Source organism: Saccostrea cucullata, unplaced genomic scaffold (genome assembly GCF_032062105.1).
Source record: "Saccostrea cucullata isolate Sc308-1 unplaced genomic scaffold, CSIRO_AGI_Scuc_v1 ctg78, whole genome shotgun sequence".
NCBI classification, from domain to species: Eukaryota; Metazoa; Mollusca; class Bivalvia; order Ostreida; family Ostreidae; genus Saccostrea; species Saccostrea cuccullata.
The window spans coordinates 1251650-1257649 of record NW_026940638.1 but is presented as its reverse complement, the minus strand read 5'-3'; positions in this window follow the sequence as shown (position 1 = coordinate 1257649).

The window sequence follows — 6000 nt, the reverse complement described above, 5'->3', positions numbered from 1 at the left end:
CTTATGATTCAACGATTAACCTTTGCATTATTTGATTGTCTTTTTATTATGAGTTTTTATATGCTATGTTTTTGAAAAGCACATATCCCCCTTCTCCATTACATTTAGAAATCAAAAGCAACAGAGAAAACAACTCCATCCCCTATTAAATTCATCTTGCTGATATAATGTATGAACCATTTATTTGTATTTATCCTGCTTTGTTTTTAGCTAACCTGAGCCGAAGGCTCAAGTGAGCTTTTCTGATCACATTTTGTCCGGCGTCCGTCTGTCTGTAAACTTTTCACATTTTCGACTTCTTCTCAAGAACCGCTGGGCCAATTTCAACCAAACTTGCCACAAAGTATCCTTGGGTGAAGGGGATTCAAGTTTGTTCAAATGAAGGGCCACGCCCTCATTTAAGGGGAGATAATTGGGAATTAATGAAAATTTGGTAGCATGTTTTAAAAATCTTCTTCTCAAGAACCACTGTGCCAGGAAAGATGAAACTTATGGGGAAACATCCTCAGGTAGTGTAGATTCAAGTTTGTTCAAATCAGGACCCCCGGGGGTAGAGCGGGGCCAAAATGGCCGACCAAAGTTTTACATAGAAATATATAGGAAATTTCTTTAAAAATCTTCTCCTCAAGAACAACAAAGCCATAATTGATCATATTTATATGGAAGCATCCTCAGGTAGTGTAGATTTAAATTTATTCAAATCATGACCCCCGGGGGTAGAGCGGGTCCTTGATGGCCGACCAAAGTTTTACATAGAAATATATAGGAAAATTCTTTAAAAATCTTCTCCTCAAGAATAGCAAAGCCATAATTGATCATATTTATATTGAAGCATCCTCAGGTAGTTTAGATTAAAGTTTGTTCAAATCATGACCCCCGTGGCTAGAGTGGGGCCAAAATGGCCGAACAAAGTTTTACATAGAAATATATAGGAAAATTCTTTAAAAATCTTCTTCTCAAGAATAGCAAAGCCATAATATTGATCATATTTATATGGAAGCATCCTCAGGTAGTGTAGATTCAAATTTGTTCAAATCATGACCCCCAGGGGTAGGGCGGGGCCAAAATGGCCGACCAAAGTTTTACATAGAAATATATAGGAAAATTCTTTAAAAATCTTCTTCTCAAGAATAGCAAAGCCATAATTGATCATATTTATATGGAAGCATCCTCAGGTAGTGTAGATTCAAGTTTGTTCAAATCATGACCCCCAGGGGTAGGGCGGGGCCAAAATGGCTGACCAAAGTTTTACATAGAAATATATAGGAAAATTCTTTAAGAATCTTCTCCTCAAGAATAACAAAGGCATAATTGATCATATTTATATGGAAGCATCCTCAGGTAGTGTAGATTCAAGTTTGTTCAAATCATGACCCCCAGGGGTAGGGCGGGGCCAAAATGGCCGACCAAAGTTTTACATAGAAATGTATAGGAAAATTCTTTAATAATCTTCTTCTCAAGAATAGCGAAGCCATGATTGGTCATGGGACTACTTTTGGATTTAAGCTTTTCAAGTATAAACCAATTCTGCTTTTTCCTAGCCACAGCGCAGGTGAGCGATGTAGCCCATGGACTTCTTGTTTTTCTCTTACTTTTGAAAAAACAATCTAATAATGCATCACTGAGCTTTTATAATGAGTAATTGTTTAAGGTTGTGCATTTTCATTTTTGGCTCACCTGATCTGAAATATCAGGTGAGCTTTTCTGAACTTATTTTGTGTAGTATCTGTCTGTCTGTCAGCTTTTGTTAAATTTCCACTTTACAGACTTAAAAATCACTGGGCAAATTTCGACCAACTTGCTTTAAAGCATCCTTGAATGAAAGGAATTTAAAGCACGTTTTTCTCTTTCTAGGTTAGATAATTAAGAATAATGCAAATTTACATAATTAAGAATGATTAACATTATGGCATTCTATGAAAATTTATCTTCTTTCAGCTTAAGATGAAACTTAATTGAAAGCTCCCTGACATACTGTAGATCATTCAAATACCATCTAATTTTTACCCCCCCCCCCCCCCCCCCCCCCGGGAAGGGTGGAGCAAATTTACTGTAGTTTATATTTTTGAGTGTTATCACAATAAATGTAGCCGCCAAGTACCGGTATGTTTTTGACAATTTATATTGTCCCATGTACCAGTAGGTGAAAGCGTGTTATAGGCTTAAATATTCTTTATTTTTTTTAAGTAATATTGTTAGGTTTTGGCTTTATAAGCATGAACACTAATTTAATTAAAGTATTCTTTGTTTAACAAGCATAGCCATTCTTTATGAGCATAGATCATATCTGATACTTGAGGAGCACATATAAACTCGGATATGTGGGCGGAAAGAAATCTCAGTTACTAATTTTTTTTAGCAAAGATAATCTCTCACGTAAGCAGATATTACTTTAAACGGATTGCAATCTCTTATTATTGAAACCTGCATTTATATAGATCTCAATATAAGCAGAGGTAATTTTTTTATAAGCAGTGATATATTTGATAGTAAAAGTATATTTAAGGATCGATATAAATTCCTTGTTGAACAAGCATACTTGGTAGTTAAATCTGTTGATTCTGTTTTATGAACACTGATTGTCAAAAACATAGATGAATTTTTTTTTACCCTGATCAAGTAGATTGTTGTATTTTTGCACATGTCTGAACACAGAAATAGTTGGGGCATATATTGTTTCCCTTTTCCGTCCATCGTTCTGTCTTAGTTTTCTAGACTTTTTTTGTTGATATTGAGCTAAGCCAATGATCAAGACCAAATTTAAGGTTAAACCTTGATAAGGTTTCAATCAACCATCTGTCTGTTATCATTTATACTGGTTTCTGATTTGGACAGTTGTTACCTTGGTTACTAAAATTAGAAATTTCAGAAGTTCTACTAAACTGGTACTCCTCCCTCAATTTTATTTTGATTTCAATAAAACATGATACAAAAGTAAACTTAACTGATTAGGATACATAATTTTATTTATGTGTGTACTTATTTCTGATTATGAAGAATGGTTATGTCATGATGACTAAAAATAGAAATATCCGTATGTGTACTAGTAATTCTTTCCAAATGTTTCTTCTCCAATAATTTTAGTCTACCGGTAATTTCAATAAGAATTGGTACACAAATAGACTATACTTGAATAAATCTTTCTATCTGTTTTTCATTTCCACAAACTACTAGTATGTTGCAAAGTTTAGTTTCAGAAGCTTGATACACAGTAGACTATACTCATGGTTGGATACCCTCGGGTGATCTCGTCTTTTACTCATCATGAGTAAAGGACAGGATCACCCATGGGATTATACCAAGATACATCTTTATTTTATAAGCAAACCAATAGAACTTAATTCTTGTCCAAGATTTATTGCTGGTATTTTTCGTTAGTTTAATGTCAGTTAACCCCTTTTCTAAATGTTCTGCCCTGGACTTTTAAAAATTTCAAATTAATCACCTTTTTGCAAGCTGTCATTATCCATAATGCACTTTTTATTTATAAATCTTGTTTCTTTATATTGAACAGATCAAAATTCAGTTTCATTTTTGCATGAATGACATTGAGCTTTATTGTCCAAAAGTTTAAATTAATTACTTTTTTTTTTTTTTTTTGATTTTTCTTCTGCAGAAGCATTCATCATGTGTGACATATCTAGTCTTATTGTATATTTCAAAATAGAAAATCATAAAACTATACTCACTATAATAAGTAATTATGATTTTAAATCATTTAATAATTGTAATCAACACATGGCTGTACTGATATATCGCTGAATGAGAGCAGGAAAGAATTACAAGTGTATTTCATTTTTTTAAAAAGTTTTAAATAATGATGGTGTAATTTAGTCGGCATTGCTTAATGTGGTGATGATACATCTTCCATTTCGGCTGAATATCTTTTAATTCAAAAGCTACCTACTGGTACTTGTTAACTCTACATCTTTTTCCTATATAAGATGATGTTGCTTACCTTGAACATGATCTCTTTCTGTAATTAGGATATATTGGAAAAACATTAAATAAGAACTTTGATTTATGTGTAAACCAGTAAAAAAAGATTGATCGATCTTTGATATAAAGTTGGTTTGTGTTACAGGGGGGAATCCCAATCTGAAGCATGTGTTGGTGCTTGTTATGTTTTCTTCCTAGTATGTTTATCATGAAGTTGTTGAAAATTGTATATTTTTTAAAGAAAAAGTAATAAATTATATAAAAATCAAAGACTCTTTTTTTTTTTAAATAATCTATTTTAGGGGGCCTACTGGGGTTTCCATGGCGCAATACTTCGTGCATCATTATAGCAGAATGAAGCGTATTTACCATTTTAAAGCAACTTTTTTCACTTACCATATAATCCCTATTAACCGCCCTGAGCACTTAGAAAATTGCAAAAGGGGGGCGGTTATTTTAGTATTCTCTTTATAATATTTAATGTCATATTTTAACTTCAAAAAATCTTTGAAAAAAGAAATGAATTCAAAGAAGTGAAGATAATCAAACCCAATTAAGCTAAATGATTCATTTTCCACCGAGAAATTGGATTATAGACAGGTTTCATTTTCAGTTTCTTCAAATTTTGGCAGACTTACTAATACAATTCTAGATGATTATAATCACTGTACAGGGGGCCCTTTATTTCCTGACAATTGAAAAAGACCTAAGGGAGCACTTATAGGGGCAGGGGCGGTTAATAGGGATTGTACGGAAATAAATAAAATGTAACAAAATTAAGAAATTTTAGGTTAAAAATGAAATTTCAAATTTATTTAACTGATTTTTAAAACAATTTTCAACTGATAGGTAGATTGATGGCAAAATAGTGTGTTTTTGATGTTGTGATAAACTGAAGCTCTCAAAGAAGGGGTAATAAAAATGTTATAAAAGAAAGAATATTAAATATATGCTCTTATAATTTAAAATATAAAAATTTGAGATTCAATCACTTTTGTATCATTATTTATATTTTGAAGTACATGTACTTCATAACAACAGAAAAATTCAGGCTTTTCTTGCATATTAAGATGCCCCCTTTAGAAACAAAGTGGTAAAATTTGTGTACATACAATGTACAATATACCATATAAAAAAATTTCTGAGCTAGGACTTAATTTTGGCATTATTAGCAAGGATACCGAAATCGCAAAAATTAAATTTCGTTAAAATTTAATTACATTTTAGTTGTTATAACTTCTTCAGTGAGCATTTCAAAATCACTAAAATTACTTCTCGCTAAAAATAAAATACTCCTGTATAATCAATCCTATAGTAAAATTATAAAATGTACTCAATTTTTAGATAACTGTCTAATATTTTGGTTTCATGATGTGATCAGTTGAGTGGCTTGCGTGATAATTTGCATTAAATTATGCAAGCCAATCAACTGATCAGCGTCATGAAACAAAAAAATCAGACAGTTATTCCTTATATTTACAAGCTCTTGATTCCACAAATTCACATGCTACAAGCCCTGCTTCTGTCACTACCATAAACCAACTTTTATTCGCATGCGAGAAATTTTTGCTTCACTTTCTAACAAAGATGTATCGGCTGACAAAATTTGATTGATCTAAGCCTCAGAGTATTTAAGGTTAACATACAGGATGGACATGAACAATGATGTGTCCCATGACTCCCATCTGAAGACAGGCATAAAAAAAATCTTCATCTCAGGAATAGCAGATCATGAATTAGTCATATAAATATTGAAGCATACTTTGGTAGTGTAGATTCGTTTGTTCAGTCATTACCCCTATAGTTAGGGTATGACCATCAAAGTATGAATATGAAAGCATAAAATTTCTAATACCTGAATTCTGCATTTTTCTAGCAGTAGTCAAAGTGCACAGATTAGCAATGTGCCCATGAGTCTCTATTTGAATTTTGTGATACTTTTTATTTAGCACAAATTCTTCCAAAATAATATTATTTTTCTCTGGTGTATTGACATATTTTGCTTTTGTAGCCTGCTGCATGAGACAAAAGATTCTGCACCTGTAAATTAATATATTCATC